The sequence below is a fragment of the Sebastes umbrosus genome, chromosome 22 (assembly GCF_015220745.1).
Source record: "Sebastes umbrosus isolate fSebUmb1 chromosome 22, fSebUmb1.pri, whole genome shotgun sequence".
Taxonomy (NCBI): domain Eukaryota; kingdom Metazoa; phylum Chordata; class Actinopteri; order Perciformes; family Sebastidae; genus Sebastes; species Sebastes umbrosus.
In genome coordinates, this window is record NC_051290.1 from 24,206,805 (window position 1) to 24,230,965 (window position 24,161).

The 24,161-nt window shown below is 41.9% G+C and overlaps 1 protein-coding gene across 6 annotated transcripts in view; it reads left to right on the top strand.

Moving 5' to 3' along the window:
- zgc:109889 (uncharacterized protein LOC553542 homolog) overlaps positions 1–24,161 on the top strand; it is a 104,864-nt gene that overhangs the window by 377 nt on the left and 80,326 nt on the right. For 4 of the 6 annotated variants that reach the window (XM_037758585.1, XM_037758588.1, XM_037758589.1 and 1 more), the window contains exon 2: positions 1,072–1,367. The gene's annotated coding sequence lies outside the window, so the exon portion shown is untranslated. Of the gene's footprint in view, positions 1–699; positions 1,368–1,575; positions 1,642–24,161 lie in introns of those variants that run through there. The other 2 variants (XM_037758587.1, XM_037758586.1) reach the window with 2 other exon arrangements.

Below are 24,161 nucleotides of genomic sequence, written 5' to 3' on the forward strand. Positions count from 1 at the left end.
CCACAATATTTCATCCACAATACTTCATCCACATTACTTCAACCACAATATTTCATCCACAATACTTCATCCACATTACTTCATCCACAATACTTCATCCACAATACTTCAACCACAATATTTCATCCACAATACTTCATCCACATTACTTCATCCACAATACTTCAACCACAATATTTCATCCACAATACTTCAACCACAATATTTCATCCACAATACTTCAACCAAAATACTTCATCCAAAATACTTCATCCACAATACTTCAACCACAATACTTCAACAAAAATACAAACATTTACAAGCGAAAAGTGAGAAATGAAGTGAGATACACGGTTCAAATACTTGTGACCGTGTACTTGCGACCTAAGTCACTGTAGTTTTGAAAAAAACGTACAGATTTGATATACATTAAGTTGCTAGTTAATTAGGTACACCTGGCTAAAGCTAATGCAGTTTAATACAACAGTCCTACTTCAATACTAGCTTTACCTAGTTGAACCTAATAAACTGCTAACTTTCTGTATATTTGTTATATAACTAAAATAGAATATACAAATATAGGTTAGGCTTAACTGAGCTGCACACCTTCAACATTAATGCAAGTATGTAATTAGTAAAACTTTCATCAACAGATTTAAGGGATATTTTTAGTTGTACCTCCTGTTGAAAAGGGACATGTGTCCTTTAAATAAAAAGCTTTCTACATGTTATATTTTAGTGCACAAAAAGCAGTCTGAGGTGGCCATGGTTGAGGAGAAACACCTTAGTAATATCTATGTTGTTTATTGAATTAATTTATATAAAATAAAAGGTATGTGTTTTGGCAGCGATGATACAGATAAACATGCAAAAGATATAATGGAGATAATTTGCAGCTAGTTAGGCTTTTAAATTCAGGTAAAAATGACTACACAAGCTAATTAAAAATTACAAAACTGTTTGGAAACATCGTGTTCAAAAATAGTTTAAAATGTCTCATGCTATTCTTGTATATCTCCCCTTCTGTTTGGTACGTTTAATTGAGACTTTTATTTTGAAATGTAAACAGGAAGTGTTTTTTCTTTATGACAGGCTGCAGCTTGATGGTCGTCAGGTCGACGGACGCTGCCTTGGAAACCACATAAATCCAGTCCACGCAGCTGGGTCGCGAGCAGGGACCCAGATTTCCTCACTTCAAAGGCTTCCGCTCCTCTTCCTCCTCCTCCTCCTCCTCTTCCTCTTCCTCCTCCTCCTCTTCCTCTCCATCCATCCATCCATCCATCCTTTGAGCTGTGAACATGGGCGAGCTGGAATGAACTGCAGAGCCGGAGAGAAGCAACCATTTGAATAAGCGAGAGAAGGAGAAGAAGAAGGAGAGACCGCAGCAGGTAAACGTGCCTTTCTAATGGGCTGTAGCATGTGACAGCATGCAGTGCTGTGGACTCATGCCCCCTGTGGGAGCACGTATGGGAGGGAGGGCACGTTTGTTATTGTTATTGCATCGCGCACACACGCAGAAAACACAATCCAGCCGCATCTACATGGAGGCAGCGGGTTGAGCTGCATGCCTGCTAATTAGATCCCATTTCTCTGCAGGCTTCCAGCTGAGTCTTCCTCCCATCTTCTCTCCATTTTACCGTCGCTTGTACCGACGCTGCTCAGGTGTGTCTCCGCTCCTCCTGGAACAAAATGTCACCAGTTGGTTGAATGTGTCACAGGATTTGACAGAGAGCGAGCTTGTGGATGGATGTCGACTAGAAGGAGAGCAGTGGGGCTTATACGGGAGGTGTAGAGAGGATTAGTGTGTGCCAGGGACCCATTCTGTCTGTCTGTCAGTATAGTACTGCTAAAATAGCATGTTTTTCACATGGGATTTGGTGTAGAGCTCTACAGAATAAATAGCCTTAAATGTGGTTGTACCTGCACCCTATTCTATGCTAGAAATTCCTATATTTTTGGACATTCAGAATGCATTAAAATGGACAACATATATTATCTGAAATATATGTTAAATGTATTATTTTTGGATATGGGATAGTAGGCCCTCTGGATTTTTGTACTTGCCCATCTCTCTCTTGTGGCTCATTTCTCTGCTGCTGCTCGTGATGTTGCTCCTGTTGCTGCTGCTTACCTCTGCTAGTGGATTCCCTGCCTTCAGCTTGTAAAAGGCCTGCTGAAATGTACTTTATTATTTTATTAATTATACTTATAATACTGGAACAAGGGGCAAATGATACTGGTACAGACGCTGCAAATGTTGGGGAAAACTGTGAGAAATCAAGCACTTGTGTGTTTGAATTTCTGTGTCCTGATAATGAATCCAATATTGCAAGAAATCATGTTGTTTAATTCGGATGTGTGTTAGTAAAGCAGCAGTGATCATAATCATTATAGGAATGAAAGTTTACAGCAGAGCCTATTTGTCAGATTTGATCATTCAGACTTGATTAGTCCATTGTAAGAAAATTAATTGGCAACCTTATTGGTAATCAATATAACTGTTTAATTCATTTATCAAACAAAATGCCTGATGTCATTTTCTCATATGTGAGCATTTGCTGCTTTTCTCTATTTAATCGCAATAAATATGTAATATCTTTGGGGTTCAGACCACTGATCGGATCAAATAAGCATTTTAAGATGCTGCCTTGGATCATGGGATATTGGGTCCAATATTTTCTGACGAAATAATCAGCAGATTACCGATTATGATTGTTAGTTTCAGCTCAAATTCAGCCATCAAAGCAGGACGGCAAAATCCTTCTACTGTCATGTCATAATTTCATATTTATAAACCTCCTCCACTGATCTGAGCCCCCGTCAGAGTCAGATGTTCAGTAGGGCATCACTAAAATGAAAGTTAACACAATTTATTACACGGCTGTGTTGAATATTCAATTCTGATTGGTCAATCACTGCGATCTGCGGTCTGTTATTTCTGTATAACAGACCGTTGCTATGTATAGCAGACCGTTGCTATGTATAACAGACCGTTGCTATGTATAGCAGACCGTTGCTATGTATAGCAGACCGTTGCTATGTATAACAGACCGTTGCTATGTATAGCAGACCGTTGCTATGTATAGCAGACCGTTGCTATGTATAGCAGACCGTTGCTATGTATAACAGACCGTTGCTATGTATAGCAGACCGTTGCTATGTATAACAGACCGTTGCTATGTATAGCACACCGTTTCTATGTATAACAGACCGTTGCTATGTATAACAGACCGTTGCTATGTATAACAGACCGTTGCTATGTAGAGCACACCGTTTCTATGTATAACAGACTGTTGCTATGTATAACAGACCATTGCTATGTGTAACAGACCGTTGCTATGTATAGCAGACCGTTGCTATGTATAACAGACCGTTGCTATGTATAGCACACCGTTTCTATGTATAACAGACTGTTGCTATGTATAAAAGACCGTTGCTATGTATAACAGACCGTTGCTATGTATAACAGACCGTTGCTATGTATAGCAGACCGTTGCTATGGATGCCGTTCTAATGTCGGACTCTGGAGGACCGTTTTTGTGTCAAATTTGTTGATTTCTTCAGTAAGTAGTCGTGTAATAAGCGGGATAATGTACAGCTAGCGGGTCATTGTTGTGAAATAAACCCCTTCAGGGCGATGAGAGACGCCTCTGCTTCGTATCTGGGTGCCGCATCATCCTGTCTGGGTTTATTTCCCAACAATGACCGGCTCGCTGTACAGTATCTGTTATGTAGGTTGTTGTCCAGCACTGCTGATTTTCCTAAAAAACTATCCGATTCCAGAAAAACTGTTTTCAGAACTGTTTTAATATTTCCGGATTTTTTGACATAATAAACTGGGGGAAAAAAGTTCGGAAACTTGTGTTTGGTCGATTATTTCTCTGTTTTTCCAATTTGATTGGCATTGTATTTTACATCATTGGAAAGCCTGTTTATTTACCTTCACAATGATGTCCAACGTGTAAGGATCATGCATTTGTGGGATGAGCAGCACAGCTGATTATGTGGGTAGCGCCCAAGAAAAATGTTCCAAAATGCTCTGCCAATGGTAAACAGTGTATTCTCCTGTTGGTATTGATGCTTGTTTTGAGTTGTTTGGTGGATTGGATGATTGAACTCTCTATCAGTAACAAGGAACAAACAAGACATATTGGCAATTTTACACTATTCATTTAATACACCGTCAGGAGCCTCCAGTAGCGGGTGGAAGATCCATACGCAGCCACAACAGCCTGGCACCTCCTCCTCATGCTGGTCACCAACCTGGTCACACGTTGCTGTGGGATGGCATTCCATTCCTCAACCAGGATTCGTTGCAGGTCAGCCAGCATAGTTGTGTTGGTCACTCTAACACGTACAGCACGCCCAAGCTGATCCCACAAGTGTTGAATTAGGTTGAGGTCTGGACTCTTGGCAGGCCGTTCCATTCTCTCTACTCCCACATTGTGGAGGTAGTCTGTGATAACCCTGGCTCTGTGGGGGAGAGCGTTGTTTCTTGGAGGATGAAGTTAGGTCCCAGATTGTGGAGATATGGGATCACCACAGGCTGCAGAATCTCATCCCGATATCTCACTGCATTGAGATGGCCTTCAATGATGACAAGCCTTGTTTTGCCAGTGAGGGAGATGCCGCCCCACACCATGACACTGCCCCCACCAAAAGCTGTTACTCCATCGGTGCAACAATCAGCATAGCGTCCTCCACGTCGCCTCCATACTTTCACCCTGCCGTCCAACTTTGGCAGACAGAACCTGGACTCATCACTGAACATGACATTCCCCCACATGTTCAGGTTCCATTGTCTGTGTTGTCGACACCAGCGCAAACGGGCCTGACGGTGAAGGGCAGTCATTGCAGGCTTCCTGGTAGCCTTATGAGAATACACTGTTTACCATTGGCAGAGCATTTTGGAACATTTTTCTTGGGCGCTACCCACATAATCAGCTGTGCTGCTCATCCCACAAATGCATGATCCTTACAAGTTGGACATCATTGTGAAGGTAAATAAACAGGCTTTCCAACGATGTCAAATTCAATGCCAATTAGCATTGAAACAACAGAGAAATAATCCACCAAACACAAGTTTCTAAACTTTTTTTTCCCAGCATATATTGAGGCAAGCTCTCTAGCTTTGTGGTTTAAGTAGAGCATCAACTTTAGTTAAATACTTGCAGGGCAGCAGGTTGGTGTAATAAGTCCTTCTGCAGGGTGAGGGTTCAAAGTCAAACCCCTTTCATGCCAAGTGGCTGCCCTTCAGAAGTGCCCTTGAGCAAGGCATTGAATCCTCCCCAGCTCCTGTATTCCTACTACGAAACCAGTTCAACATACCCAGGGTATCTCCTCCTTATCTGGCTCCACTAACCCTAACAACCACGATACCGCCAAACGGTCCTACGGTAAATCAACCCAAGGTTTCTCTATCTGACTATGAGCGCGCTCACATGAAAGGGCGGTGTTTGCAGCATGTGACCAATCACAGATATGGACAAGTCTACTGCCAGCAGAGAGGCACATTTTACAAACAAGGAGCAAACTATAATATTAGACACATACAAAGAAGTTAATCACAGAATCACTTCTAGTAACACAGTTGAAGCTGTTAAATGCAGGAAGGATAGCTGACAAAAGAATAATTATTGATGTGTGAATGAGTAAATTAACAGATTTACAGTGTTAATTTAATGGAACACTTAAAAGTTAGATATAGTCGTCTAGATGGGGCAGTGATATATAAATAGCTCTCAGAATATAATGGATGAATAGATTATACTTCATTATATTTAGCAATGAAGTGGCGTGTATAAGTATTTCAACCTTCTTTAAGCTGCGTCTCCGTCTCTGGCGGTGTGAAACGGACTTGAGAGCAAGTAAAAAAATAAATATAAAAACATAATTGAAAGCGGTAAACACCCACAGCATAAATCCAGCTGTTCTTCCTGCATCTGTCAGTTTAAACTGTGTTGATTTCAGCCTGATTATGACGTGATGTGTGTAATATTATCATACGATCCGCGCACTGAGCTCTGATTGGTCAGTAGGCTGTGCTTTTATACGAGTTGATCTCTAACCTGTTCCAGAGCAGGTTACGTGTTCAGCATTAGTTACCATGGCGCTCTACCCCGGTAAGAAGTGAACCACCATCGTAGGACGTTGTTGTTGTTCTTCTTTTTCTTCTATTTCTTCTTCTTCTCTGAATAATATACAATAATACAAATTTCCTATTATAGGCCAATAATGTATGGGGCCCGAGATATAGTATATATATATATATAAATATATATATATTGTGCATCCCCAGTTGTAACAGTTCTTGCTTGATGGCTAAAAACAAATTCACGAATTGTGGAACAACTTTTGTCCTCTTGACATTTCACCTCCTCGCTGTGTTTTTTCGACGCTGTATCCGCCATTTTTGTGGTTTTCTCTTCAATGCCTGCTTACAATCTGGCACCTGGTTGCTACGTTTTCATTGAGGTTGACGTCCAGAAACGTCCCGAACACAGCAAAATGAAAAGAAAAGAGAGATCCAGACACAGCCACACACTTCTAGTGGGTCATTAGTGATGATTTCTGTATGAGTCTATTTGTTGTTTTTTAGGAGAATCCTACTCATTGTACCTTTAACAAATTTACTGGGTCCGGTTCTGTGAAGAGCAACTGTGTCCTTTCAAGTATAGACTGCAGCCTGGGCGAACAGTGATTAGATAATAGGTTTTGTGTGTGTGTGCTGCTGTACAGTACAGAGTTGTATTCATAAGAGACAGTGCTCAGACAAGCTTGCACTGATTCCTTACATAAGCGAATCATCGAGGAAGGAGGGCAAAGAAGGCTGAGTGCTCAATAAGCATAACCGTTTAAACGGGGACGCAACAAAGGGCATACTGTATTTATGTTGATTTAAAGCTACTTTTAGATTCACACACAGGAATTTGTAGTTTGCCTTCATTTACAGATTTTATTTTCTGCCCTGTCCACAACCTTCCATAGGGATCACTAGTGATAATACACTTTTAATCAGCTCATTAGTACAAATACTCACAGGCATAAATCCCATTGTTGACACTGGTTCTGAAACTATCAGTTTTCCCAATTAATTTTGGAAAATCTGTTTATTCACTTACTTGCCAAAGCTAGATGAGAAGATGGATAACACTCTCATGCCTGTACAGTCAATATAAAGCTACAGCTAGCAGGTGATTAGCATAGCAATACTCTCCATAATCACAACTTGTTTTCTATATCTGTTTGTGTACAGATGAAACAAATCAGATAATGATATAACATGCTGGTCCTAGCTTTCTATTTAGTGTACAGGCATGAGACATTAGACATGAGTAGAGCTGCAACAATTAATCCATAAGTTGTCAACTATTAAATGAATCGCCAACTATTTTGATAATTGATTGATTAATCGGTTTGAGTAATTGTTTAATAAAACAAGTATACATTTTCTGATTCCAGCTTCTTAAATGTGAATATTTACTGGTTTCTTTCCTCTATGACAGTACACTGAACATCTCTGAGTTGTGGACAAAACAAGACATTTGAGGATGTCATTTTGGGCGAGTGTCCAACAGACCGTGTGGGTTTGTCGTTGGCGTTCTAGCTGTGAACGTAAAGTAGGTGTAACAGACAGTGTGTGAACAGTTTATTTGTCGGTGGATAAATGCTACGAGGCTACAACTCCTCCACTCCGCTTAAGCGAGCCGGAGAGACCGGAGCCAACTTCCTGTATCCTGCAACTCCGGCTCCACCTCAGAAAGTCATATTTAAGAGGAGTAACTCTGCTTTGCTTTCAAATAGTGACTAATGGACATCAGGTGATATCTTTCCTTTGGTCTTAATAATCAGTTGGGACAGGGTTGCCAATGAGGAATACTCTCTAGTATCAAACTAGCTGGATCACTTTGGCTTCTTCTCTTTGTGCTTCAATTCTGTCTGTTTCATTTCTTTTTTTTACTCTTTCTGACGCAACGTTTGTGTAAAGGAAACCTATTGTGTTTGTGCAGCGCCCTGATTTTGAATGTGGGCTGATTGTGACGGTTGATGGATATCAGGGTAGCTTTTGGTGACTTTATGCTTGCAGTTGAGGTTTAGGCTCTTAATTTCAGGGAGTAAATACATAAATGTCCACTGTATAATTTGAGAAATGGATGTCTGCCAGCTTCATCTTCATGCTGTGTGTGTTTTGGCCGTCCGGCACCTTGCAGAGTGAGATAGAGATTTAAAGCTGCTGGTGTATTTATTCTGAGCTGGGAGGATGATTAGGATTCCAGAGGTAAGCGGTGTGTTTCACAGCAATCTGTATTTCAGGAGTCATCCGTGCTCTGTCCCTGGGTACAAGGCACATTATGCGGATACGTTTTCCAGATGTACCCCCCCCACTGTTCTGTTACTGAGCCTCCAGCCTCCAGCCCTGGCCTCCTCTCCGAATCAGATCTGGTCCATTTCTAAACTGTCCCAGGTGAAAGGAAGTGGGATGTGATTGTGTTATTCAAACAAATCTCTGCCTTCCTTTTCTGATTTTCCCTTGGACACATGGTCAGCGCGTCTGGTTGTGGCTAATGGTTTGAATTAGCTCTGAAGACACACAGCAGCCTCTTCAGGGTGCACTCAGACTGAGTGATGTGGCCACTTACAGATCCACTCTGGGCCTATTCATAGTTTGAATAACCATCTGACACATTGAATGTCTGTCATGAGTCTTTCATACAGTATATTTCACTCTGTTCCCATTGAAAGAGGGTATAGTTATAGAATAATGCTCACAGTGAAAGCCAGTTTGAAAATCTCCTACTCTACTGAGATGAATGGGCTCAAAACAACGCAGCAGTTTTCATTAGTTTTACTGTGTGCCATCAGAATAACTTGAAAGATGTTATGAAACTGTACACATAGTGACTTTAATGATGCAAATGAATATGTTACTTACCATGCTTTTTGCGTCTTCATCTCAACCTATAGTGTTTAGTCAGAAAGTAAAACAACTATCAACCCTTTAGTGATGATCTATACGCTGAAATGACAGGAGGAATCAAACACTGATAATGTGGCAGATACATTTTATTGTCTCTTGCCGTCTCAGTCAAAGACAAACCTGCACCGACGGACACAATCAGAAACCTTGATAATGTTATGATTATAATATTATGACAACTATTAAATTAATCCCCAACTATCTTGATAATGGATTCATCGGTTTGAGTCTAAATTCTCTGGTTTCTTTCCTCCTCTCTGACAGTAAACTGAGTATCTTTAAGAAAGTTGAGGACGTCAGCTTGGGCTTTGGGAAACACTGATCAACATTTTTCACCATTTTCTGCCATTTTATAGACCAAACAACTAATCGATTAGTCGAGAAAATAATCCTCATTCATAAATCCCTCCCCCTCCATGTTAGTGGATGAGACATGGGCCAAACTAAAAAGTCAAAGTACACATCTAATAAAATCTTTTTCTCGAAGATGGTTTCTGTCATTTTAGGTAGTTCTTATCACGCTGATCTTCAAGTGTTTGTTTTTCTGATCAGTTTGGTTTTAATGAGTTATTTGATGCTATAAAAAGGAGGTGAGATGTCATGATTGACGGCTGTGATTGACAGCTGCTCTGAGTGAAGTAGTCACAGCCGGAGGCTCGAGAAGAGATGTAACTTAAACTTTCCATAACCGTCACCAGTCTGTGTAACAGTACATGTGTCAATATGATCATAAATGTATTTATAGAGATATTATGGCTAGTTGTTGTGTCTTTCTAGCCAAACAGCTACCGTGGTGCTAACGTAGCAGCTAGGTGGCTCACGCTAACAAGCTGCGGCTCTGCTCCACTCTTGATTGGCTCTGCAGGTGTATGGGCGGGACCTCAACCTCATGGCTCCACCGTCCGATCACTACTGGGCAGACTCTGGCTCCAAATAAGTCAATATCTGAATATGGCAACTCCCATATCCAGGATAGTTTGGCTTCACCTTTGTACAGCGGGAGGAAGTGTAGACATCCATCTATATAAAAACTCTCTGGATAAAACATGCAAACCAAACCAACTGATGCAATAGTAGAGAAGTGTATAGAAGTTTACTAAACATTCATTGTTAGAACAGTGATGCAAGAGGAAGCATTACAGTACACAGGGAATAGTGTAGACCATGTACTGAGCAGACATTTTACAGCAGCAGTTGAATTGCAATCGTTATAGATGTTAAATACACCATTTCCTTTGATTTTCTTTCTTATGTGTATCTGCTGATATTCCAAGTGCATGAACTCTATCATGATTTATGTTTCTTACTTTTCCCAAGTCCATTTATCATGAAGTTACTTCTGCATCACAACCCTTCAGGTTCAGACAGGACGGGGAAACTCTTCAGCATCATTGCTGTGAGGGAGTTTCTATTTGGTAAAGCTGCTGGGGACGTTGGCAGGCTGTGTTTGTGTATCATCGTTCTTCCACCTGGTCATCTGACCCTGCTGCTCTAACCGCGTCAGCTTTTGTTGTTTTATTCTCGGTGGGATGATCCAAAGTGCAACCAAGGCTGGTCTATTGACGACGCATCGGCGTGGGTGTTTTCCTTTGTACAATGACAGCGAACAGCTCGCTGTGCACCTCAGTCTGCTGCTGCTTTGTGTCTGTCTGTGCTTTGTGGACATCTCTAAGCCAAAAAAAATTCTTCAATGCTGCTGTGTGAGATTTATTTCATAAAGACACACACACACTTAATTCTCTCTCTCAACATCCATGTCTTCATCCGTTTATTTCTACCCGAGGAAGTCCACCTTATTCAGCGATTTCCAGGCTTGTTCATTGTCGAGGTGATCAATAAGGCTTCCTTGCCGTGGCGACGGTTGCTAGGAGCAGCTTTAGGGTGTTCACATGAAGGAGGTGCTGCAATCGATCCAGCGTTGACCCCGAGCTTCAGATTGAGTGGGTGATTGAGTGTGTGTGCTGTGTTAACTGGTGTGATTAAAATGAGGGAAATGGAACTGGGAGCTGGTATGACCACATCTTCAACATGATACTGGTATTGATTCCTGTGGTGGGAGTGTAATCTCCATTTCCTCCACCACAGGGAGGTCAGGGTAAGGGTGGCTTGCTCACTTGAGTAGAGTGGATGCTTACAGACTCTCTATCTTCTAGCCAGTCCATCTGCACATCAGTATGTACAGTCTCTGTATGATGATTATGAAGTTATGATCATTATATTATAAAGACCATAGTTGGGTCTTTGAACTCTGGAGGGAACCAGAAGTGGACGTAGTCACCATGACGTCACCCATTTGTTTGTGGTTTGGTTGTGTTTTGAAGCCTCAAGTTCAGTATTTTAGCCGTCGCCATCTTGTTTTTGTACAAGCAGTAGTGACAGAGAGGGTGGAGCTACAAACAACCCAACGCTGAATAAGAAGTGAATTTAGTGAAGTGAAAACACACTGTGAAAGGGTTAAAGTTGTAAGATGAAAACACGGACAACTGATATGACAAAAATGTCATGTCACCATTTTTTCAGGCAGGATCTCGATCCAAAAACTTTTCACCATTTCTTTTTCATGCTGGTTTTAAAGACAATTTTGCAAGTTACTGAACATTACAACCAAACTAATTTCCCCTTTTAAAAAGAATCCAGCCCTATAAGCAAATAAAACATAAGGACAAAAATAACAGATCATTAAGGACAAACAATTCTGCAAAATATGAATATTCAACAAGAATTTAGACTTGCTTTAGACTGTTGCATAAATCCCATCCCAAAATGAACATTGGTTTCAAAAGGTAAACAACACCACTCAAGTAAAGTGCACTCTTGCTACATACCATTAAAGGAACTGAATAGTAAATCAGGTAGCTTATTAGACAGATCCACAGGTGGAATATAGACAGCTGTAATAATTCCTACTGGTGGCTCTCTCTGCAGATAGAAGGGTCCACACATCACTGACAGAGCCTCTAAATCAGGGGAACAGTGACTGTCAGTGATTTGGCTGTTTGTACACCAGCCATTATGCACATCAATACAGAGTCCTCCCCCGTTGCTCTTACTGTACCGCAGCACAGCAGCGTCGGGTATCAGCGGGTGAAGCCAGGTCTCCGTTATTAACATCACGCAGCAGACCCTGACTGCCTTCTGTAGCTCCAATTCGTCCATTTTGTGAACGATGGATCTGGCGTTAGACAGAAAGATGCTTGGTAGCGGTGGTTTGTGTGGATGCTTCTTTAGCCTAGCCAGCAGCCCCGCCCGGCAGCCCTGCCTGCTTCCTCTATCTACGCCGCCTACGTTGCTTCTCGGAGCCGATAACAATCCACGTAGACCTCGGGGATCGGGACATGTCCGCCAGTACGTTGCGCGTCCTTTGAAAGTGGCTTGTAACGGCGGTACTGTGCTGTAATCCCACGTTGATTAAGTCTTGACGACTATACACATACTTTGCCTGACAAAACTCGACAAGCAAATCCAGCATTCAGACAAATAAGGACCAAACTAGGAAGCACATGAACACATCGCAAAAGGCTGTCTGAAACACGATGAATCAGAAAAATCATTATATTTAGTGATGGTTAACGCTGCATCTTCTCCTCTGCTGTCAAAGCTCTCCACTCACACCAACACGCAGTCAGTCAGTCTGTGAACAGCTGATCAGAGAGGCCGCGGTGGAGACGGCTACAACTACTCGTTACTGTAAGTTCAATGAAACTTTGCAAGTGTAAAGCCAAGACACGTTATCATTACACCTGTTCAACAAGCATGAACATGATGAAACTGTTAAACATGGAGGAAAGCAACGTTTCAATCTGCTCTGTCTGCAGTCTCTCATCCACCTCCGCTTTAGACAGGCACAGCGCGCTAGCTCGGCGGCTAACAGTGAACTGTAAACACGTGTAAGTTATATAGTTGAGTTGTGACTGACTTTAGTTCCCTCTAGTCAGCAGTGATCTGACTTTAGTTCCCTCTAGTCAGCAGTGATCTGACTTTAGTTCCCTCTAGTCAGCAGTGATCCAGTGTTTGTGTCCGGGGAGTTTATTGTGAAGCAACGGAAGTGCGTGAAGCGGTGATGTGCTGCAGACTGAACCTCTGTGGTATTCCTTTATTACCTTCGGAGCAGCGTCACCCTCGGCTACACCAACTAAAACTAAAGCTGGCATTAGGCTGTGTAGTCTCACTGTTTAGGTTAGTTTGTCACATAGCTTACTAGTAAACTGATCAGCTGGCTGAAACCAAACAGCTCCTCTTCCCTTTATCAGCCCTAATGTTACTGCAGCAGAGGGAGGAGGACAGAGGACAGGAGAGCAGAGGACAGAGGAGAGAGGGCAGGAGGAAGGACTGATACTGACTGATGTCTGTGTTCTTCAGTCTTTATAAACTTCATTTAGTATTTTCATGTCAGGAATATAATTTATTTTATTAACATGTTAGATTGTTTCTAGTGAGATATTAAGGAGTTTATATGGTGGCTTTGCTGTAGTAAACATTACTGTTGCTGCTCTAGAAACAACATTTAGCCCAGTTATATTTTAAATACACTATATGTATATGTATAGCTAATATGCACACTTAAAGGGACTATTTGTAACTTTCAGAAATGTCTTGTAAACAGCGACACCTGTGGCCATTAAATCAACTAAAGTCAGCGTCGGGCTCCCGCTTGCTCGCTCTACGTAGACATGAACGAGCATCGCTCAAAACAGTGAGGCGACACACATCAGCTAAAAGCACAATATCACTCTATATTTCAGCTGCTTGGCAGTAATGTTAGCTGACCAGACGAAGGTCTCTCCATGAATCAATGCTGATACTGTGTTGGCTTCTCCTGCCTCAGCGCAGGCTGAGCACAGCGGGGCTCCGCAGCGAGTAACGTTGTCGCCTCCGCCCGCCGCCGGAGAGAGCAGGAAGACACCGGCACCCGGTCGGTAACGAGACAACAACGTTTCTCTCTGCGGAGCCCCGTCACTTCACAAGACACGGGAAACCTCTGTTGGTCTGGAGGAGCTGCAGCAGTTATTTCTGCACAAACGTCCACTGTACATTCACTAGATATTCTCAGAGCTACGAAGTCTTCTGCAGTGTGTAGAGAGCGTGCATTCACGTCTAGAGGTGGAGCGAGAACACGTGCGGTGGCTGAGTGAAGGCAAGCGGGCAGAGGAGCAGAGTACAGACACAAGCGAGCGCGCATGTGTCCCGGTACATTTATACGCTTAAAAAGTTACAAACAGTCCTTTTAAATATTTGTTTATTTATCGCAAGTCATATCGTCATCGCAATACTGAACAGTGTTATCGCACATGTCGCTCATATGGTGCAGGCCTAGTGTGAGAGGCTGCCCCTTGCGTAGTGTAGAATGAGAGTTGTGTGAGAGTTTAAGTGCCAGTTCTAGTGCTACCCCTTTGACAAAAGTCAACAATAAGTAATATTCTTATTAGGAATAAATTTGCCTCCTGTGTGAACTGTGCATTGCTGAATAGGGTCGGCCTACGCTACTGTATTTTAACATCAGTCATAATGGTGGTACTTGGAGAGCCAAATATTTTCTGAGGTGGAACTTGGTGTAAAAAGTTTGAGAACCACTGCTGTAGTACTTTATATCAGTGTAAACTGAATATCTTTTTGTTTTGGACCGCTGGAACTAAACCATCACCTTCAGCTCTTGGAGCTTGTGATGGGCATTTGATCAGTGCTGCCCCCTCTTAGTCAATTTGTCGACTAATTGGTCATTTTAGTCTTAGTTGACTTTAGATTTCTTTAATCGATAAGTCATTTTTTATGCTTTATCATGCTGAATGACTTACTTCCCAGAAACTTATCAGCACATCTCTAATAAATGCCAGATTTAAAGTGTTGTTTTTGTGTGATTCTTTGTGCAGAAACTTAGTTTCACTAATCGATTAGTCGACAAAATGGTACGAGTGTTAGTGGACTAAGAGTTTCTTTGGTCGAGGACCGACCTGCTACATATATGACAGAAAAGCTTGCATTACAAACAGGACATGTGGAGTTTGAAAGAAAAGATGCTGCTGTGTTGCATTATGGGAAATGTGGGATCCAGTGTTTTTGGGGCTTGAGTCATACGAGGGACCAGAGGTCCAGATATCTTGGCTGCTTTTTGTTTTTGTCTTTTTGTCTCTAGCAAGTCGCCCAACTTAATGAAAGTACCGTTCACCAATTTTGACGTTTACTGATTGGAGCTCCTGAGATGTGAGGATTTGCTTCATTTTTTTCTGTTTTATATCCATGTAACCTGAATATCTTTTGGTTTTGGACTATTATTTTCTTGATTAATCGATCAGTTGTTTGGTCTATATAATGTCAGAAAATGGTGAAATATGGTGATCAGTGTTTCCCAAAGTCCAAGATGACGTCCTCACATGACTTGTTTTGTCCACAACTCAAAGATATTCAGATATTCTTAAAAAATGACTCAAAATAGTTTTTGATTCTTTCAATAATCGACAACTAATGGATTAATCGTTGTAGCTCCAGTTTTGGACTGCTGGAACAAACCAAGCGATTTGAAGTCATCACCTTCAGCAGTTGGAGCTTATGATGGACATATTAAAGATTTTATAGTTAGTTAATCAAAGAAAAAAAGATGAATTAATGAATAAAATAATCATTCATTTCAGCCCTGCATCCAATCCTAATAACCTTATTAACCAGAAATCATGTACCAACATGACATCCGGCTCCAGCTCACCAGTCTGGTCGCTCTGTGGTGTTTTCTACCACAGAGGGAGCATAAAAGTGAAAGATGTAACGTTGGCGAGTGAAGCTTCCTGTGGACGCAGCCTCCCTCACTGCTGCTCAGCAGGCGGCTTGGATTTCATTCAAGTTTCAATTCCTCACTTCCTGTGAGCAGAGCAGTGTGCAGCAGGATTTCATTTGGACACTTTATATTATTGGGGGGGAGGTCCGACGGTCTCCTTTGTTGCAGCAGAGATTTCTGATTAAGACTGGGTGTATGTTTAAATGCAGATGTTACTCAGTGCAGATGAAGTTGTCTCACACCACATGATGAGGAGGACTTTGTCTTTGAGCCTGTCCAACGGGAAACTCGTCAGGGAATTACTCTTTGGAATATGAAGCTGCACTCATGGAACAAACACGCACATAACACACTTCTACCCCTCCTTTATAGTAACTGTGGCACTGCTCCCTCTACAGCTATTACAGACAGTGGTGATTTAATAAGTAGGAAAAGAGAAATGACAGTTTTAGATGGATTTACTTTTGAATGTGAGGTTTTCAAAGCAGCACGGCCTCGTGTCCGAGCTAATCCACAGTATGTATCTACTGTATGTAGATGTTGTTTACCTCTCATGCTGGAAACATTTTACACATTAGATCTGGCAGTGCAACCTGTAATTTTCAAGCAAACTGTGAAACTAACCTAGCTCTCAGTATGTGGGGCAATATGACGGTATCCCAGTTTTGCAGTATATGATGATGCAAGACAATATAATTAGTCTCTCATCAGAGATTTTGCCGTATCATTTATAGAGTGGCAGTTCTCCCTTTAACATCTCTGTTTTTTTTGGCAATTGTGGGCAATTTTGCATGTCAACAAGCATTCCTATTTAATGACAATATTTGCTTTTATATGATTTTTGCGTCGCATCGATAAAGTCCTTTGTTTTCTCAAGTTTTTATTCACTGGCTTAGGCAAAAACAGACATTCCTTTCTAGTGATAGAAGTGATTAATCTGGCCCATTAATGCCATTTTAAGAACTTGGCCAACACCAGGGAAGGCCACTAAATTAACAGTTTATATATGTAAGTTTACACATTTTCAAAGGAGATGCTGCTATCTGCTAACAAGTGTTGTTTCTGAGTGCACTTAAACTCTATTTTACTACTTTATTTGATCTACCTTAACTTTATTTTTCATTCATACATTTTTTTTTACCAAGTTTAGTTTATTTTGATTACCTGTAGACGTCAATTTAGTTCATACATCTTTTAAATTTAAAAATAAGTGCAGGTCTACTTAAGCAAACCGAGACAATTCAATTCAGTTTATTTTTATATAGCATCAAATCATAACAGACGCTTTTCATATAGAGCAGGTCTAGACCATATTCTATATTAACATTTATTTAACACTGTTAATGCAGACAATAACAGTGTTAAATAAATGTTTATTTAAATTCAGCAATTTAGTTCAATTGATTAAATTGTTGTATTTTATCAGACGCAAAAGAAAGAAAATAAATGACATAGTAATAAGTCATTATTTATTTATTTCGGTCCTTATTAACAATTTGCACATAATAAAGAATAAATAACAATAAGGCATTCAATTAAATAGAAAAAAATAAAGCATCGGCCATTGGAAAATCCATAACGGTCGACCACTATTCATAAATTATTATACCCATTAAATCCAGGAATTTACTCTATCATGATATATATCAATATTGATCGCCTTGACCAGATTCAGCCCTGTCCTCTTTGTGTTTTACTGGTTTCTGTGTCAGTCTCTGTCCACCTCCCCAGTTTAAACTGGGACACTGTGACACATCACATCCCAGCTCTAATGTGACCTGTCTCTCCCTGCCTTCATCCCAGTAGCCAGGCCCTACTGTCCACTAACCTCGCACCAGTACATCTAGTTTGAAGTAGATGTATATGTGTGTGTGTGTGTGTGTGTGTGTCTGTGTCTGTGTGGTTGTGTGTCTCTGTGTGTGTCTGTGTGTGTGTGGTTTTGTGTGTCTGTGTGTGTCAGGTCACATGGTTCTGCCGGATGACTTGTTGTAATCGTGCTGAGGTCGACACATTTAATTGTGAGAGACGGGGTCGCAGAGGGGCACGAGGAGGGTTCTCACCACACACATACCCCCACACACACACACACACACACACACGCACACACACACACACAGAGCGGAGGGCTGAAAGCATTCATTGGCTGTAGCTGACCTGTTTCCTAACCACATTAGCAGAGATAGAGTGGAATAGAAGAGTTATTTTGTGCAGATATTCATTATCTTTTTTAATGTCTTCACTAAAAATGGAATAGCTGCTCTTTAAAGGAAGTGTTTTTGCATGTTTTAGCCTTTTAACTAAAAGACAAATACTTCTATTCACCGGCGGCACCACAAACATTTTAACATGTGAGTGCTGACGGTATAGGAGCAGTCAACACAAGTAATGCTAGCGCTAGCAGCTAATGCTACCTCCAACTAGCCCCTAGCTCTTCCTTGTTACTGAAGCCATGCACTGTTTTATCTCCAGAGACATGCACCCATACAGTGTTATTGAAAATATCCCATTCAGTGGAATGGCACTGACCCAGGAACTGTGGTGAACAATACCAGTCAGTCATATTCTAGTGAAACATTCCTCCTCAGTGGGGACGGGCTGAAACGTGTGGAATCATTTTCTGTAGTATTTCTGATTTAGCATTTGAGATAAGAACCAAATAATTTATTGTTTTATTTGAATCACATTTATTTAAAAGAAGATAACACGTTTTTAAATTGTTTTCTTCTCAATATAATCAACTCCAATATCAGACTGTTCTTGAATGCACCATCAAGTGGAGTTTTGAAAATGGTTCCTGCATGCCACATTACTACTGCATGACCACAACATTAAAGTTAAGCTGAGGAAGCATTTCAGGAGTACCTAGCTTCCATATCGTGACGTATTCTTTACATTTATTTATTCACTGAGAGCAGTGCTCTCTTTTTCAGGATCGCCCTGATCACATTCACACAGTTACACATTCACACCTGGAAGCTGCCCAGTACAACCACAGTCTGATCTGCTGGACACTGAGCAGCTCCACTGGAGCGGCTGGGGTTAAGTGCCTTGCTCAAGGGCACCTCAGTGGTGTTAATGAGGGAGGGGCAAGCGCTGCATTTTCACCATCCCCCACCTCGATTTATCCTGCCGGTCTGGGGATCGACCTTCCGGTCACAGTTTCTGAGTGAAACAGGGGAGGCAGGCGGGACATAACATTGGGAGGAGTTTGATTGGACACAGAATACACAGAGTATATTGGCAGCCTACATCTCCTGACAGTGACTGGTGGATAATGTAAGATATTGCTAACATTATAATAACAAAAGCATTGAATATTGCATCTAAGCCAAGAACATTATTTTTAAGTTAGCTTAAAGGAACACATTCGGGATAGCAGTATCCGTCAGGGAAGGAGAGATGAAGCCCATCACATGCTCCGTATAGTTACTGAAGCAGTGCGCAGTACAATGCCTTGTACATAATCTGGAGCTGTCACAGATTCAACTTTCCTCAAAGTGAATAAATGGGAGCCAGCGGGCCCGTAACCACGGTATTTGGGGGAAACGGAACAACGTTTGAGGTGGTGAGCACCTAAAGACACACCGACATACCATAGTGTTATTAGCTAGCTAACGAAAGATCTGAAATTGACTGGTACTAGGATATAACGAAAAAAATATTGGATTTTGATATCGGAATACGAGAACGTTTTTTTTTTAAATAATTTTTGGCATTTATTGTTAAATAGGTGCACAATATGACTGAAGATGTGATCTAGGGGTTAAAAAGGGTATTTTTCATTTCAGGTTGACTTTAAAAAACTAGAAAGGCACTCAGAGAGCACAGACCTCCGCCAAGGGCGTTTCCATATGTGAAAGATAATCTGTGATTTGGATCCGCTTAAACATTTTATGTGTTCTTCCTTGGCCAATACAACACCCTCCCACCAAATTTCATGAAAATTGGGCCAATCGTTTTTTTCAACCAACAAAGCAAACCGAAAACAACCTCTGTGGCGGAGGTCAAACAAAGAATAAAGGCAGTCCATGCTCATTGATGGGTTACCTAATGGCACTGATATAAAGTATACACATGAATGTATAGTTAATGAGCTGAAACAAAGAAAAGTTCTGCAGGTTTAAATCCAGGTTTAATGGGCTGACATCTCTCAGGCTGACGGATCCTCACCCCTATCATAACAGCAGGGAGACATTGACTGACTGTTATTTAATACAACACCAATACAGAAGCAGATATCACTGGAATTGGTTCATTTGCGTTGTGTATTAATGCCTCAGCTGAATAGTTGAAAAACAGACACAACCCATTTTTGGCTGGACCGCAGAGGGCCGGCCCTACAAACACAGTCTGTCACTGAGTGAGTGATGAAGTTACATGACTGGTCGGCCGAGTGTTGGAGTTTCCTCATTGGCAGTTGCTCTTTCAAGATGAAATAGCGGGGAACAGTTCTTTATGCAAATGAGTCCGTCCAGCGCGACGCATCTGGCTCACTAAACTTGGACCAAGCTGTCAAACGCGATCTAGTTCTAAAATGAAATGAGATTCAGCAGTGAAATCATTGCCTATTTCTCTCTTAAGATGTTTCCAGAAGTAGATTTTGGTGGATTGTTTAGACGGAATAACAGAATGTTTATGAGCAGGCCGTCATGTAGTTTCCTGTTTGAAATGCTGAGCAGAAAACCAGGGACCAATCAGGTGCATTCAACGAGAGGATACGTCACTGCTTGAATGGCCAGTTGAGTGGAGCAGCGCGTCCCATAGTGTCCTCGCCAGACCTGGTGGACATGTAGCGCTGGATTTAACATTAGAGACATGACCACGGACTATCTGTAGAATGCATTAGCCACAAATTCACACACTGACCATTAGGGCTGCACGATTATGGCCAAAATGCTAATCACGATTATTTTTGATCAATATTGAGATTATTTATCACAATTATTCATAGGTTTTACAGACAACATATTTTATTTCACATTTAAATTAACAGAGCGCTGCTTTCACTTCCATGCTGTGCTACATTAAAACCGTCAAACACTCTAAATGTTCTCCTTATACTTAATTATCATCTATAGTGGTTATTTGCATTAAAACACACAATCCAAATGATTAGGAAATAAATAATTGTATCTTTATTGATAAAAAAATCTTGGAATCCATAGTTCTAATTATGTATTATAAGCTTGAGTTTAGAGGGTTAAACAGGTCATTATTTTCTCTCTATTATCTATTTTATATTGCTGTGAAAACATCTCCTTCAAACAACTGGATTTATTCAAGTTTCTCACCAGGAAACTACATTTTACAAGATTACATTTGAACGTATCATGATAGGGTTACAACCAAGCCCTGAGGAAGAGCTCCGGTCGTTGATGCCAATCTTCGTAGTGGCCAAATGGCGAACTTCCGTGTCTGTCACTTGATGCCATTGGGCCCAAAAATACTTTTTCCCATAGACTTATATTGGGAGAGACATCTGTAACTCAGAGGATCATTTATTTTGAGGTGAATCAACTCCCCAGTACGAACACTATAATAGTCCTTATTTAAATCATTAGGTCCTAAAAGTTGTAAAATGCACTTATAGCTGAACCCAGAGTTATTTCCCTTCCTCCGTTCATGTGAATAAGACCCAGACCGAGGCTGGAGCAGGGGCTGGTAGGAGGAGTTAGCAAGCCGTGACGACAGTGTGACGGCTGTGACACCGTGACCGAGCCATGTGACCGAGTGGACGCTACTGCGCATGTCCGATGGGCCGAATGGATGCGGAAGATCGCTGGAAGATCCGGGTACTTTTCCAGTCAGAATTTGAGTAATTTTGGCTTCATGCTCCACTGAGACACTTTCATAGGAATAAACGTGGCCCCGCCTCCAACGCCGGATCCAGTTCTCTTAATACATCCATATAATCTACCATCGCCCAATACACATTCTACTGAGTAGAGTTTGAACGCACCATCAGCACCATAACGGGACTGTGTAGTGTGTAGCTCTGTGCTGTCGGCAGACAAGCTGGCGGCTGCACGTGTGTGTGTGACCGGCAAAAAAAGGGATGTATGAATACGACACTACATAAAACGGGCCGGCTGCGATCGGCTGCATCTCTAGCTGGTAGTTTAGGAACCGCTTGATTAATTCAGCAGAGTTTTCTATGAGCGGAGCATTTTAAAGGTCAATATCACAGTCGTGATTGCTATTAATATTGGATTAAATGTGCAGCCCTACTGGACAGACACGGTCAATTCAATTCAATTCAATTTATTTTTGTATAGCGTCAAATCACAACAGAAGTTATCTCAAGACGCTTTATATATAGAGCAGGTCTATGACCGTACACCATAGTTTAGAGACCCAACAAGATCCACCAAGCGCACTGTGGCCAGGAAAGACTCCCCGATTACTGGGAAGAAACCTGGAGCAGAACCGGGCGCAGGGCGGGCGGCCATCTGCCGAGACCGGATGGGGGGATAGATAGATAGATAGATAGATAGAGAGATAGAGAGATAGATAGAGAGAGAAAAGCTGCCACAATAATAGCCTAGCAGCTGTAATAGCTAATACAAGTAGGACTGATAACACAAAACCAATAGTGGTGGATGGAAAGAGTGGTAAATGGTAAATGGACTTGGACTTATATAGCGCTTTTCTAGTCTTCCGACCACTCAAAGCGCTTTACACTACATGTCAGTATTCACCCATTCACACACTGCCCATCAGGATCTAATTTAAATACTCATTCACACACCGATGTGCTCCTTCGGGAGCAATTTGGGGTTAAGTGTCTTGCTCAAGGACACATCGACATGTGACTTGGAGCAGCCGGGGATCGAACCACCGACCTTCCGATTGGTGGACAACCTGCTCTACCCTCTGAGCCACAGCCGCCCCAGAGTGATAATACAAATATCGGAATTGATGTCATTGGGTCGTCCTCAGACGGGCTTTCAAGTGGAGCTTCCAGCTGTCTCAGTCCACCATACATCTGGCTAGCTCGCCAGCACTGTCCAGCATCTCTCCTCAGTACGTCCATGTGTGTTGGTGTGGGACGTCCCTGTGATCGATGCCCGTGCATTGGTTCCCGCAGCATCAGCATGCTTGCTGGGAGTTCTTGATGTCTTTGGCAGTGACCGAGAAGTGTTATTCTCCAGGCTGCCACATTGTCACTAAGTGTTGGTAATCCCTCGTTAGTCCCTTGTACAGACGTAGTTAATTAATGATGGTAGCAGTTGGTGTCAAGCAGGCACCGGACGCGGTAGCAGATGCAGCCACAATACCGGAGACCACCAAGATCCAGGTGAAACCCCGCTCCTAGTGTACCCCTGCTCCAGGTATAACCTCGCTCCCGGTGTGATCCCGCTCCAGGTATGACCTCGCTCCAGGTGTGATCCCGCTCCACGGTTAGCTGCGAGACAAGGAGGCACAAGGATTCCCGGGAAGGAATGAAGTTAGTAACAACACAGACATGGGACATGAGTATATACAGAAGAAGAGGCGAGCTAAGTGTGTCATAGGAAGTCCCTCGGCAGTCTAGGCCTATAGCAGCTTAAGTATAAGCGTTATCAAAGAGGAAAGTCTTTAGCCTACTCTTAAATGTAGAGACGGTGTCTGCCTCCCGGACTGAAACTGGGAGCTGGTTCCAGAGAAGAGGAGCTTGATAGCTGAAGGCTCTTGCTCCCATTCTACTTTTGGAGACTCTAGGAACCTCAAGTAACCCTGCATTCTGTGAGCGCAGTGCTCTAGTGGGGTAGTAGGGTACTATGAGCTCTTTAAGATATGATGGGGCCTGACCGTTTAGCGCTTTGTAGGTGAGGAGGACGATTTTAAAATCTATTCTGGATTTTACAGGCAGCCAGTGTAGAGAAGCTAATACAGGCGTAATATGATCTCTTTTTCTAGTTCTTGTCAGTACACGTGCTGCAGCATTCTGGATCAACTGGAGAGTCTTAAGAGACTTATTGGAGCAGCCTGATAATAAGGAATTGCAGTAATCGAGTCTAGAGGTAACAAATGCATGGACTAATTTTTCTGCATCATTTTGACACAGGATGTGCCTGATCTTTGCAATGTTACGTAGATGAAAGAAGGCAGTCTGTCAGGTTTGTTTTATGTGAGAGTTAAAGGACATATCCTGATCGAAGACAACTCCCAGATTCCTTATGGTGGTGCTGGAGGCCAGGGCAATGCCATCTAGAGTAACTATATCATTAGATAATTTGTTTCGGAGGTGCTCAGGGCCAAGTACAATAACTTCAGTTTTGTCTGAGTTTAACATCAGGAAATTGCAGGGGTCATCCAGGTTTTTATGTCCTTAAGGCATGCTTGAAGTTTAGTTAACTGGTTTGTTTCGTCTGGCTTGATCGATAGATATAATTGGGTATCATCTGCATAACAATGAAAGTTTATGGAGTGTTTTCTAATAACATTGCCTAAGGGAAG